Genomic DNA, 15,307 nt, shown 5'->3' on the forward strand with positions numbered 1-15,307 from the left:
GTCTATTTTCTTTACTACTTTCACAATCTTAGGTTTCACTTCCCATTTACATTCTATTAAATGCCTACTATGTTGACACCATGCAAATTTCTTTCTATTTTATTCCCAAATTCTGCTTTTTGTTGTATGCATCTTTAGTGTCATATAAATGAGAAAACATGAATAGAGTTACATAGCAAGACTAAACGATTAATTTCTCAGTAATTAACTGTAATAAGCCATTTTGTGAAGCTGCTTCCCACTCTGCTCCAGATATGGTTAAAGGCTTTGCTCTTTCCAATTAAAACAAACTCCAAAGCATGGATTGCAAAAGATTACGAACGAACGCAGTACTGTCCAGCTAACTGTACTTCAAAGCCATGCTGTGGTTCAAGTTGCTGTTTGATTTCAAATATTACCACGTGATAAATATCAACAGTATTTCATCACTCACATCATGTATATAGTAAATACTATCTGTAAATAGTCATTAAGAATAGTTTTTGTGCTGAAGGAAAAATTCAAGTGTCTAACAAATGCAGTTTATCTTCAGCTATATCCATTACTGAAAAGGAAATCTATGAGGTTCCTTCATGTAACAAAACTGTAGATTTTAATTTGCTTTTGCTCCCCACTCCCGCTTCTTTCAGGTAGGTATTGCCTCATGCTCTGGTGCTGCAAACTCGAGAATGTTACAGAAGGGGCTGCAAGTTAGATGCCACAATGTATAAATTAATGTTTCCAGTGTGGTTACAGAAACCCTCCAAAGAACATCAACTCCTTAGAGAGCAGAAAGGATGAGTATCAGTAGGGGACCGTGGAAGCAAGAGAAGCAGGGGCTGAAGAAAGCAAGGCCACACACTCTCCTGCTCCAACTAGCCACTCAACAGCAAACTTGAAATGCATTGAAAGCGATGGCAAAACTGAACAGAAAGCTAATAGCAAGCATATTCACAAGCTGGGGGGGTTGGTTTATTTTCTACACTTCCTCCGAAATACTGAAGTACAGAAGCTTTACGATATCCCTATTCCTCCTTCAGATTCAAGATCAGCAGTACAATGACAATCAATGAACAGTTTATAATATAGAATGGATCTGGAAGTGATTTTGAGACCAAATTTTCTAACATGAAATTAAACAAGCACGTTCCCAGGTTCCAATATAACCCTTTGCATTAATATCTATATTTACAGCAAGATTATTTTATCCCTTTCACTAGCTTTTTTTCTTCAATATAATAAAAGCTAGAATGCAGAAATATCTTGGTAGACTGCCCCCCTTAATGCCTCTTTATATAAAAGTTCTATGTATTAAACCCAGGAATAATCCAACAAGTATGCAGCTACCAGGCTCTGCTCATGCATGTCAAAAACCAAACAAGAACGCACACAAAAAACCCCAAACAAACCAAGAGTTCAAATCTGTATTTGGACCTCAAAGTCCATATGAGTAGTATTAAGATGTTTTACACTGCTTTTAGCTACCTCACCTCAAATTATAGAGCACTTGAAAAAAAAAAAAAAAAAAAAAACACAAAAAAAACAAAAAAAAAAAACACCAAAACCAACCAACCAGAAACCTCTGCTTTCATCAGCTGCAATGCTCAGCATAGTAATTTAGACTATATGACAGCTGTCAGCTTCATTCATTACTGAAAAGGTTTCATTAGATTAAAGAACTGTCTTTTCTACAGACATATTTCTGGCAGAAGTAAAAGCTTTCTGTGGCATCAGAGAACATTGCAGGGAGAAGTTTACTTCTACATTATGAGAAGAAGCAGAGCTGTAGTAGTATTTGGAGCTGTGACTTCATGTAGGTACCCTTTTCAGTGCATTGCCATGTGCATTCTCCTCAGCGAAGACTGACAACAGCTATGACCCTGTGTGATAGCACCACTGGCAGAGCATAGAAATACTTGGGGAATAAGCTTCCTCAATAAGGAGAGCAATCTGCTTGGCAGGTGAACAACTGCTTACTGTTAGTATCATAGATGCTATGATGAAACAGTTCTAACCAGATGAACAGTTCTGTATTCAGCATGATCAAATTGCAAAGCAACTGCTGTCATTGAAATGAACCATGAACAACAAGATGGAAAGAATAAAACACAACCCTCTTGACATTCTCTGTAACATCTGTAAAACCACAAGACTAAAGAGGAACCTGACAAAGGCTGAACTGAAAATAATCCATGCTCTGACATTTTCCCAGGAGCAAGGTGTGGAAGGACTGAGGAGGCAGCAGGAGCATTCTGGCAATGCATTTATCCTCCTTCTACCAGTGAATTATGAGATCAGCATTTACCTCAGTTACTGCAGTAGGTACCTAAAAGCTCTCTTTCCCCATAAATGAGAAAGAGCTCCTCTTTCTTGCAGAGCAAACCACTAGAGGGACTTTCTTTTGACAGCCACTTCTCTACATCAGAACAACTTTTTGTTCCAGAACAGGTTGCTTCACCTCCAAACAACAGCAATAATAATACAGGAGGTATGTAAACCGAGGCACACAGAAGAGCACTAAAGCAGGAGAAATTGAACTTAAGAAAGCCATTCTTAAAATATGTCGTATTAGTCAGAAATCAATGTGTCACTTGAAAATTAAAGCAAAAGCTTTTTCAGTGTTCAGACAAACAGTAAGTTTGACCATGTTAAAAACTTCTCACCACTACACTTGACAGCCAGTGATTTATTTACCAAGGGGTGCAAGTCTTGAGGACAGACTCAAGAACTATTTGTCTTAAGTCCCTTCAAATTCTCTCCCATGATAAGTCAGAAAGAAAACAAAGCTCCTCTATAGTCTCATTTTATTTGTCACAAGTAAATCACGGGAGAGGAAAAAAGGTCCATCACAGAACACAGGCAAATTAAATAACACAACACCATTTCACTTGCCACCAAGACGTCTTTCTGATTAACTGGGTCTGTTCAGCACCAAAACGTAGAAGCTTGAGCTCAAAGTTTCAGGATTGCTGCCATTTCTGAAGACTCTTCTCTTACCTAATAGGTTTAGCCAATCACACTGCCTGTTTTTCAAGGAAACCACCATTACATAGGTAGAAACCCTTTATTACTCCACAGAGTTAAAATCACAGTAAAAAAATCACAGATTAGTTCCCTGGCCAACAAGCCCCAGCTGAATTAGCAATGAAGAAGTAACTTTTGGCATCAAGAGGGTGGAAAAAAGTCATAACAATTGGTACATATTAGGCCTGGCTCTTCCGAGCTTTATCAGCATTAGCACACCCAGCCTGCACATCTCAATTCTCCTGAGCCAGGAACCCCAGAAGATCACTCTTAAGCCACAATATAGCAGTGTTTTAAGGTTGGCAAGTAGTGATAGGAAGACAAAAGAAGGCACCGAGGGCTGAAGGCCTCTTTAAATCCTGTAGTTGCATGCAATAAAAGTTAACGAGTTATCAAAGTACAAATAAATCTGAAAACACAGTGAAGTGATTTGTGAAATTCACATTAAGAAGAAAGTGACTCGAGGACACCAAATTGATTAGCTGCAGTGATAACTGAAGGCAAGAATTGCTCTGCCTTCTCATGAAATTTACCTAGAAGTTAACTGGAACAGGAATATTAACTCAGAGAAAACAGCTATAAATAGAAGGGGGTTAATCATTCAGGTTTCTATTCCCATGACAAGAATACACTAAAGATTCTAACTTTTTAATCTTTCAATATGATGCTTTTAAAGTAATTTAGCTGCTGTACTACAGTCTGCTTCTACCTACTTCATATGAATAATTTCTCCTTTTTTAATGTAACAAAGAGGGTTTTCTTTCAACAAAAGCATTTTCCACAGACACTAGGTAAAGTGAGGCTGTGCATCAGCTGGGGTGATTATATGTGGGCACTTAAATGGATCTTTTTAAATAGAGCCACTTAAAAATACATTTACTTTTTATCCATTCTAATATAAAGCACATGAAACCTACTTGCTATTCATTCCAAATACTATAGCTGCTACAACCTATTTTCCAACTAAACATTTGCATTTATCCTAAGCCAGCAGAGAGAATCACAGAATTGCTAAAGTTGGAAAAGACCTTCAAGGTCATCTAGTCCAACCATTAATCCAGCACTGCCAAGCCCACCATTAAACCACGGCCTTAAGCATCACATGTACACATCTTTCAAACCCCTACAAGGGATGACAGTTGACATGATGCATGTTCAAGGACATAAACAGAAGTTTACCAAGCAAAGACATCGTATAGGTGAAAACAGTCCATGATAACCAAACTTCTTTAAGCTTGAACAGCAGCCACATGGTACACTTGGAAAGAGAATCTAGTCATTACAAATCTCTAGGCAGTGTTTTACCCACAGTATTTCTCCCCCAAATAAATTAAAGTTGAAACTTTCAAATTAAACAAAATGGAGTAAAAGAAAAAATACAGAGAGACAAGTTCTTCATTTAAAGAGTGGACACAGATAAGGACTTCTGTTATTTTGTGGTGAATAGCAAACTGAATATGAAGTGGGTTGAAATCCAGCCTATTTGCAGTGACAAATTATGAAAGCACCCAACAGGCACATTCAATTTTCAAAGACAGAGAGCTGTTAACAAATCTTCATGAATCCACTACAAACTCAGATGAGAAATTATGAGGAAAAGACTTGATTGGGGTCTTAACATTATTTTGAACTTTATAAATCACATCTTCACGTTCTTGCAAATCTTGCTTTTCCCAAAGGATGCAATTCCTACTAAATGCCCTTCCCTATTTACACAGTACTTTTTTTGCTCTTCTTAATCACTGCAGCTCTTCATATGCTGGGTTTATTTACAGCACCCAAAGGAAGTACAAATTACTATAGCTATCAAAACAGACTACCGTATAAAAACAAACACTGTTTATATACTCGTGTCAGCTGAACTCTTATGAACTTTGGCAGAATCACACTGCATATTAAAAAATGGTATCCCGACACCGAAGATTTAACAAAGAAAAATGCTTTTATTATTACTCAGGTGAAAAATATTGTTAGAGCATTATGTTGAGCTTACTGAAATACTCAGCATCGCTAGAGACCATCTAGTCAAGTGTCAATGTTTTTAATGAAAAATATTACTTCCTTCTATCACTACAGTACTTCCAAAGTGCTGGGGAAGTAAAACTGGCTTCAGATGAAGCCTCGCTGTATTACACTCAGCTTAATACACACTTTAATAATGATCTCCTTTTATCTTCAAATAACACCTCAAATTTTGCAACAGTTTATACATAGCTTGGAACCAAAAAGTTCTTATTTAATGAACATTTAGTTATGTAGATGGATGCAGCTTATCAGTTTATTAAAAAGCATTCTTTTATTTTCAATAAAATATAAAAGGACTTCTGTCGGAAGCATTGTATCTGCCTTATATGGATATTAAAAAGAAGCTGCACAATATCAGCCTGTTGACAACAGATAATTAGTTTCTCCCCATTTTTATTATTAACAACAGAAAGTCTCTTTTGTTAGCAGTTTTGTGCCAAAAAATAATGTACCATTTGCTGCTGACAAGCTGCCAGACTAATGATGTTTTTCTTCACTCAGGAGGGCTCAGAAACCACTACTCGCTTTCCAGTCAGTATCTATCAGATTCCCAAATACAGTCCTCCCATGCAAAGAAAACCAAGACAGCTTTTCTCACATATACACACCTCTTCACACTTACATTATTACTACAAGTAAATAATTGAAAAATACATCAGCATGTGCAGACGAGGCTTCTGCACCTCCCAATATTATGGCTCAACCCTAATGCTACGGTGCGCATGAAACTTTGATTCAAACATAAGAAAACTGACAGAATAAAATCATACAATCATGGAATCATTTCGGCAGGAAAAGACCCTTAAGATCAAGTCCAATCAGGAACCCAGCACTGCCAAGTCCAGCAGTAAACTACACCCCTAAGCACTACCACACCTACCTACACCTCTTTTAAACACCTCCCATGGACGGTGACTCCACCACTTCCCTGGGCAGTCTGTTCCAGTGCCTTATCACTCTTTCAGGAAGAAATTGTTTCTAATACTCAGTCTAAACCTCCCCTGGTGCAACCGGGGCCATTTCCTCTCCTTCTATTATTGTTACCTGGGAAAAGAGACCAACGACCACCCTTCTACAACCTCCTTTCAGGTAGTTGTAAAGCTACATTTCCAATTATATTTATTTTATTAGGTTTATTACAACTCATTACTGTGTTGTAGATCTCCATGAATTAGTAACAGGACTTACATTCTGCTGTGTCTGATTGACATTTGGCTATTTCATATGCCTCTATGGACTACATTCACATATATGTGCAATCTCTGTTCTACAGCTGTGTATGAAATACCTCTTCTTTACTTAGAGGATCCCTGGTTATGACTCAGACAATCCTCCTCAAATATCATCGAATCCAGCAGGTTGGAAAAGACCTTTAAGATTATCAAGTCTAACCTTTACCCCAGCACTGCCAAATCCACCACTAAACCGTATCACTACAGGCCTCGTCTACAAGTTTTTGGACACTTGCATGAACAGTGATTCCACCACTGCCCTGGGCAGCCTGTTCCAATGGCTGACTACTCTTTTGGGGAAGAAACCACTCCTAATAGCCAATCTAAACCTGCTTGAGATAATTTCCTCTTGTCATATCACTTGTTCCTTGGGAGAAGAGACCAGCCACCTTCTGGCTCCATCCTCCTTTCAAGTACTTGTACAGAGTGATAAGGTCCCCCCTGAGCCATCTCCAGACTGAACACCCCCAGGTCATTCAGGTGTTCCTCACCAGGCTTCTGCTCCAGGCCCTTCACAAGGTTCATTGCCCTGCTCTGAGCAGAGACCCCTCTGCAGAACCTTCCTACCCTCCAGCACATCAACACTCCCACCCAACTCGTTATCACCTGTGAATTTATTAAGGGTACATTTGATGCCCTCATCCAATCTTCAACAAAGATATTAACCAATATCTTCACTGATATCTTGAATTGCACCTGTAGCAGAGCATAAAGATAACTAGTTTGTAAATTCAGAGGTATTCCTCTGTATCAGCTGAAACAAAAGGAAGAAAATCAGCAGTAAAGGCTAGAAATACAAATACTCCAAGCCCAAATGATTTTCAGAGCACCACACAGTGGAGAATCCCAAAGGCCTTGCCTGGCTTAGCAACACCCATTTAAGTCCATCTGGAGAGAAAAGCAAAAACACAACCCAAACCACACACCAACACCAACATCTCAACACCAGATATTGCGAGCAATCTTCAAGTACTGAAACATGTAGGATCCAACAGCTGCCCTCCCAGCATCTCAATTTCTACAATACCAACCCCCACATCTCTCTGGTGAGCCCTTACCATAGAATTCCACTTATTTCCTACCCTGGACCTCATCTGTGACTACTGGTTTCCTTCCCCACCTCTGCTGTCACCCGAAAGTCCCTTAATTCAATTCTGCAGATTCCATTTTACAGAACGTTATATTCATACAGTATGATTTATTTCTAACACACACCCTCATGACAGGACCCCTCCAGGGCACTGCAAGGAACACTAGCCTGTGCCTCCAAGAACCAGCAACAGTCAGAACAACAGAGTGAAAACCCCTGTATGGTTAACACACAGGTCCTTAATGTCTTTGAGGGTTGGGAGGGAAATAATGGAGGATCTGGGGAGAATGAATAAATCAAGAGTAATAAATACAATGACATCCTATAAGGAAAGAAATGGAAGAAGGGAAAGAAAGAAGGGAAAGAAATAAAAGAACAAAAAAAAAATAAATAAAGGTAGAAATGCAGGAATACCGAAAGGTGCATGAAGTGGAAAAAAGTACAGGCATAAGGACCAAAGTGCTTTTCAACAACAGAGGAAGGAATTCTGAGGCATGAAGCCAACCAGGAAGAGAACAGTGCCCAATTTCAAAATAACATTTTATGTGTTTCTTTGTAGCACAGTAACTTTGTACTCAGCTTTGAGTTTCTATTGACAACATTTACCTTACAGAAAATCATCATACTGCAGTACTTGAAAGCAGTCTTTTGGGGGGTTATTTGTAGCAACACAAATGTAATCAGGTTTTTGAATCAGGTATGACGTATGCTTTTCTGTTATTAACATCCTATACTTGTGAACAGCAAATTGTTAACTGAAAACAACACAGCACGTTTTGAAATAATCATCTTTCATTCTTAGGAAATAAAATGATGCAACCATATCAAAATCCATCTCTCAAGCACCTTATTTATAAAAGATAAAAAAGACATTGCTCAATAGATAGCTACCACAAGAACCTCAAGCACTACAAACGTTACTTGTTCTTCTATTTCCTAGGCACTTTTCACAATATCACCTACTTTGGTTTTTAAACTGCTTCTAGTACTCTGCAGCTGCACACACAGGCTTTCCACATTAAACCAGTCACAAACCCACTTGACAGCAGGACTGTGAGCCTCTTACAAAATGTCAGGTCAATCCTACAGAATGCCAGCTATTGCACATTCCACACAAAAGCTTTCATAAACAACTGATTGGTCGTACGCCTATTTCTGAAGTATTTCATTGCTTTGTTAAAGATACCTTCTCTGCACTCAGACAACAAAGGGCTTTCAAGAAACACTGAAAACCAGCAAATGCTACATAATACTATATCATAAAAGCAAACACACACCAATATTCTCATTAATTCTTATCAACTGACAAAAACAGTTTATACAAACTCCAAATGTACATAAAGTAACTCATTAAATGCTCTCATAGTCCTTCTTTTTTAATCCAGTGGATATATGTTTCCTGGGGGCAAGGGGAGGACAGGAATGACCTAAAGCCAAAGCAAACAGTGCAAGCTGCTCCTAAGGCACTCCACAACACCTAAAAATGTTCATCAGCTCCAAATTCACATATGAACAAGAACCTCTGCCTTCTGCTCTGGATACAAGAATTCTGGGAACAGAAGCCTCAGAAAAACATTGTGAAAAGCTTAGACTTTTCAGTCCAAACCTTTGGTAGTTACAGAATCCCAGACTGGTTTGGGTTGGAAGGGACCTTAAAGCTCATCCAGTTCCAATCCCTGCCACAGGCAGGGACACCTTCCACTAGAGCAGGTTGCTCCAAGCCCCTGGGTCCAACCTGGCCTTGAACACTGCCAGGGATGGGGCAGCCACAGCTCCTCTGGGCACCCTGTGCCAGCGCCTCAGCACCCTCACAGGGAAGAACTTCTTCCCGATGTCTAATCTCAGTCTCCCCTCTGACAGGTTAAAGCCATTGCCCCTTGTCCTAGTGAACCCCAAAAGATAGCCATGAGAACACACTGATCACTTGGGTCTCAGAAAGAAATTAGAAATCACAGGGTTGTAACCCTCTCCTCTCTCACCAGTGAATTAATAAAAAGAAGAAAGATATCATCACATACAGGCCCAAAAATTAAGCCCACAACAAGGGACAAGGAAGGGAGAAGGTCGGGTGAGGGGGTGTTCTATTATAGGGTATACCTTTCCCAATCAGTTGTCATGGATAGGATGGGGAATGTATTTATACAGCTATTGTAATAGTCACAATTCTTCACCATCTCTTAAATGTACTTTATTTTTAGAAGCAGACCTATTCCATCAGGTCAACTCACTCCATTTAGCATTACAACATGTACAGTTAAGTTACACAAGCACAAAACTAGACGCTGATATCTCTGATGGAGTTGAAGATATTTTGATGCAGAACTCATAAAGCTATTCTAAAAATCACAATAACTTCTGTAAATAATAGCAAGTTATTCTGGAATCAGAGAAGCACCCTTTATAATACAGTTCCGTAGTGAAAATTTAATGCAATGCCACTTACCAAGCATATGCAAATTCAACAATTTCAAAAGAAATAAAAGCTCTATGTAGCAAATTTTTATTAAATATATTTTGCATCAAGAGAAAAATTACAGTATTCACCATTCTTGTGCTCTTTTTAAATACCCCAAAGAAATCTATAATTTACATATGTAGATTTAGCTCCAAGACAAAAAATTACTCCAACTTCAATGAACTCACAACTCTACGAAAGTGAATAATTGAAAGTCTCTGAGCTGCCCCCACTCCCTTCCTGTCTGCCTCCTATTTAATGCAACTAAAGAAGATTCGGGGCATTCTCCCTTACAGCCAGAGCCGTGAAGTGGAAGTAGCAAAGATGATACCCAAAGACTGTCTGAGTCCCCTATGTGCAAACAACTAGAGTGAGGAAAGGCTGTATTCTGTAGCTAACAATTCAACTTTGGCTGCCTAGAACTGCCAAGACCAAACAAATAAACTATGTACATACCGCTCCTCACCCCCCAAAAAAAAGGATTAACAGTGGGAGACAGTATAATTGCTCCAATCCTGCTTCTCAAAGGAAGCTTTTTTGACACATCAGTGTCATTATTTGTTTCTTTCATCTTCTGAAGCCAATATGTAAATTCAATTATTTTGGTAGCTACATATCCACAAGCATTTGCACATAAAGACCTCACTCTGCTACTCTAATATATGTAAATGGAACCACATTCCTGAATTTAATTCCACCAGAGGTTGAGATATAAATATTTACCCATGTAAAACTGACCGACTGTAAAACGAATTAGTCAATGTTGTGCCTAAACTGACTGGTACTTCAGGCATTATACAAATACATGTAACCTTCACCTTGCAGAACCCCTGCTTCGTGATTTCTGACAGAACCATCACATTGGTACCTGCTGCTAACTGTGGACCCTCAGTATGCACCTTATCAACCCAAAGCTTTAGCTTAAAAGTTGCTATTGTAATTTCTAAAACTAAAGTACTAAAAAAAAGTTGCATTTCTAATGCAAACTTATTTTTGCCACCAGATGTTATCAAAACAAATCATATTGAAACTTTCACGTGGTGGCTGACTGCGAGGATTAACAACACTGCCACAAAACAAATTGTTTAATGCACTCAGACACTAACACTGACATTGTTTTAGCTCTCCACAGTTCAAAGTCATCATAATCTGAGGCAAATGAAATGAGATGCAAGATGTAGTATGGAACACTATGTGTGTCCATGCTCCAAGGGTACCTCTTTGCATACAAACACACATTAACTAAAAAAAACCCAACCAAGCAAGTTTTCCTATGTAACTGTGGAAATAATGCTTATTTCAGTTTTTCTCTCCTGCACTGCTTTCACAACTGCCAGCTGTGAAAAAGGGTGAACTTCATGGTCTGCTGCTGCCAAGAGCAGCAAGTCAGAACTTCAACCTGAAGCAGAAGCAGCTCCCTGGACTTTGCATTGAATACAATCCCACAGCCCACAACCAAGTAACCCACGTATTGATTTTCAGGTAAGCTAATTGTTGGCAACTTTTAGAGAGCTAAAAGCAAAGCTTCCACCTGTACCTAGGCCTATGAAGAAGTATTTCAGCTACTTGAACTCTGCCTCTGGTCTCTGAAACACACCAGCTTGCATTTCCACCCCACTCCTAAGTCACACCAGTTAGTGTTCTTCCTGCACCCTCCTCGTGGATATGGCATTCTGGCAGCTTGTGTTTTTACAGGACTTGGGGTTTAAATTTTACATCTGTGAAACAGAGCATACTGCAGACATATGCAAACTATTTAAAACATGCACAACATTTCAGAAGCCTACTGACTCTATGTTTAACTTGCAAGAAAGAGAAAGGAGCAGTGAAGTCAGGCAGCAGAGGCAGGGTATGTTCTAGCACAAGAATAAAAGATTTTCTTTCCTTACTTTTTCTTTTTTTAAGGCTTTCCTACACTAGAATTTGGAGTTCTGCCAAAAGTCTATAGACAATTGGAGAACTAGCAAGTGTATGACATCAGATATTCCAAGGAAGTGAAACCTGACTTAACGGAAGTGATTTTTATTCAAGAAAAACAGATATTTAAACAGGCATCGACAAAAATACTTTAAGACCATGTATGGAGGAAGTTCCTTTTCAAAAGTTTCTTAAAAAATATTCAGCTCCAGGCTGAACCCCCACTCAAGCATGTTTCTGAGTCAATCCATAACAAACCAGTCTTGATGCTATTGATATCCCTGATAGTCCTTTTTAAAAAGGCAAAAGAAAAACAGTTACCAAACAGTTTCTGTCCAATAATCCTTTTTTTTCTTTCACTCTTTTGAAAAGCACTGCACACTGGCACGAAACTCCGAAAACCTGGAAAACCATCATCAGACTGAACTGCAGCCTCTAGATCGAAGTATCCAAGTGACCTGGTGATTGATTCCCCATACACCTTAATGCATTCCACTACACAACCCTTTGCCAAGTGTCTGGGTATCCAGTATTTCTCCATATGCAGTTTTCCTAACAGTTTTATTTCACCTTTTAATTGATCTTTGAAGACCTGTAGTTGTGGGGGTCTCTTAACTAAAGCCACAGACCACAGGCCGGTCAAATTTCTGTGACACCCTTCATGTACTCACATAACCTTCAACCCTAAACTATAAGCCTGAAAACATAAATAACATGTGACTGGGGTTCCTACCAACGCCCAGTGTCAGGAGCTTACAAAGCCTGAATAATTCCCAATAACAACAGTGTAATAGCAGCACTGACTTAGAAAATACAGAACACTTACTTTGGCTACAATGCCAATTTCAAAGGAGCAAAACTCATCAATGTATCTGGTGAGAAGTGTAAATGCTTAAAGATCTGGCAAAAAAAGCACTAAGCTTTCTGGATTTTAGAAGGTATTCAGCAACACATGCAATGATGCTGGACAGGCCTTTCTGGCATGAAGTTCTCCCCTTGTCTTTCAGGAACCTTTAGTGTACAATAGTCCCTTAATGTGTACATTAGTCCCATTCCCCACAGAAACAAGCCCTCATCTATGGAAGAACTTAGCTGCCTGTAGAGAAACTACCCGATGGCACCACAGTACCAAAGCGGTCACCCCGCGTTCCACGCCCCGCGGGCTGCACGCGGAACAAGCATCCAACTGCAAACACATAAACACCACTTTTTCCACACAAATTCCTGCGGTTCAGGACGGAAACAGCGCTCGGAAACTCAGCTGGAAATAGCCGGGGGCATCGAATAACCTGAACGCCCCTTAAAGACCTCAAAGCGATGGCCAGAGGCCGTCAGGGCGGGCTCCTCCGCTGCCCAGCCCCCTCACCCCCCGTCGCCCGCACCCCACTTGTTGCGGCGGCCGTTAACCGTCGCGCCCCGCTGCGCAACGCACAAAGGGCGGCCCCGCGCTCCTCACGACTGCTGACAAACGGCCGCAGCCGCCGGCCGAAACCTGCCCCCGCGCTGGGAAGAGGACAGCGCCTCCCGCCCGGGTTGAGCAACCCCCGTGTCGCAACGGGCGGCAGCCGAGAAGAGCTCTCACTCTTCCTGCGGAGCTCGGCGCCGCGGGGCGGGGAGGCACCGAAACAAGCCGAGGGGAAACCCCACCGCACCTCGGCCCCCCGCCAAGCAGACCCGCCCGCCCGCCGGTGTCCCGCCGGTCCGTCCCGTCCCTTCCCTTCCCGTCCCGTCCCCTCCAGAGCGCGGCGCCCGCCCACCTGCCCGTGCAGCAGTGGCCACCGCCGTCTCCGCCGCCGCCCGGAGCCAGCGCGGCGGCCCTGGCGCTAGCGGGGAGCCTGCTCCCTCACGCCGCCACCGGCAGCGGCAGCGCCGCGCTCCTACGTCCTCCGAGCGCACGGCCCCGGTGCCGGGGTTACCTAGGCGATAGCTTCGCCCGCTGGTCCCGGCCCCGCCCCCTTGGTCGCGGGTCGCCAATCCGCTCGCAGCTTTCAGTATCAAACCTCGGGCGCCGGCCAATCGCGAGGCGCTTCTCCGCCCCGTCTGGGCGCTCCCGGGTCCATTTTCCCGCGAGGGCCAGAGCCGGCCGCGGGGATGTGAGTCCCGGGTCGCGAAGCCAGCGGTGAAATCCCCCTTGCGAGCTCCAGCGGAGCTCAGCAGTGACCGCCGCCTCCTCGCCCTCTCATCTGCTTTCCCCCGCTCCTTTAGCGCTTCCTGGCCGCGTTCCTCACTCGCAGTGCCGGGCACCGCGGGGGTAAGCGCCCCCCTGCAGGCAGAAACGGTAGGAGGGTGCTAAGCGTGGTCTAGGAGACTGAAAGAGGCAGTCGTTCTGTTCACGCTGGAAAAGGCTCATCAAAGAGCAGGCTTCGCGAAGTGGCTTTTGGAAATCAGCAGGGAAGACCTCATTAGAGCAGCTTATTGCCTTGCCAATGATTTCCGTGATACAGCCTCATTTTAAGAACCTTGCTGCTGAGCTGTTAGGAATAATTACATTGAAACGGGTATGTGTGAAAAATCGGTGGCTTCTTCAAAGAAGCAATCAAGGAAACACAATGTAGAATGTAACCAGTAATGAAACAACTTGGTTTTGCATGCAGCTAGCACCATCCGCACCCATTGTAATCAGCAGAAACATTCCTACCGCCTTTAATGAAAGTAGGGCGAGGCATAGAATATCCCTGTCCACATTCAAAGAGTATGATCATATTATGCATACTTTAACATCACTATGCTAATAATCAAGCTGTATTACTAGTCTTGTCTATTTGACTCTGCTCATTTTCCCAGTTATTCCAGTTCTGCCAATAGAAAGATGGACAATCTACTTCCTCATCAACTTCACTTCCCGATTCTCAAGGCACTAAAACTTCATTAAATCCGGGTTAGCAAACACCTAGGGGATGTTTGCGTGTTTGTTACAAACAAACCAACAAACTACAACAAGGACTGACTGGAAATTTATGGGAAGGACAACGATCTCTCCACTCTTTTCAGCAAATGGGCTCTTTGCACTCACAGCGAGCACACAACATCCAGGCGAATCAGTGGAAGGGCAGAAGTTAATAAGAAGCCTTGCCTACCGCGTGTCAGTTGCCTTCACAGCCCATCTGTTGTGTGCACCAGCTAACAGTTCCCTTTCCTGCTTTTAAACAGTTCTAAGGCTGCTCAGTACCACAGGCACTGCTTCTAAATGTCATGCTGCTGCTTCATACCACAGGAGTGTGGTAACTTCATTTGACTTCCCTTCTTCCTGGAAGAAAAAGCCAATAGTTTTCAAATTGTTTATTATCTCTTTTGTACAGCTCATACAAAGATATCATTTCTATGGATTGTGTTCTATATAATGGAGTTTAGTTCAGCACATTGTCTCTTTTGTTTAAAGTTTACATTGTTACTGAAATACATTTCTGAAAAATAGGGTATTAATGAAATCCAGCAGTGCAAAAACATCCCATTTTCAAACCATTCTAATAATTGTGGGTTTGACATTAAATATCTAGGTAGTCTTGGCCTAGGTATTCAAATCTTGACTCACTAGTTGGCCTCCCTGATGACAAATGAGTTTGTACCTGGAAACGATAGAAAATG

The 15,307-nt window shown here is 41.6% G+C and overlaps 1 protein-coding gene across 1 annotated transcript in view; it reads right to left on the minus strand.

Annotated features, from left to right (window-relative positions):
• PIK3CB (phosphatidylinositol-4,5-bisphosphate 3-kinase catalytic subunit beta) overlaps positions 1-13,613 on the minus strand; it is an 82,015-nt gene extending 68,402 nt beyond the window's left edge. The window contains exon 1 of the mRNA XM_034064037.1: positions 13,480-13,613. The gene's annotated coding sequence lies outside the window, so the exon portion shown is untranslated. The remainder of the gene's footprint in view (positions 1-13,479) is intronic.
• Positions 13,614-15,307: the final 1,694 nt, after the last annotated feature.

This window comes from Melopsittacus undulatus, chromosome 6 (genome assembly GCF_012275295.1).
Source record: "Melopsittacus undulatus isolate bMelUnd1 chromosome 6, bMelUnd1.mat.Z, whole genome shotgun sequence".
Taxonomy (NCBI): domain Eukaryota; kingdom Metazoa; phylum Chordata; class Aves; order Psittaciformes; family Psittaculidae; genus Melopsittacus; species Melopsittacus undulatus.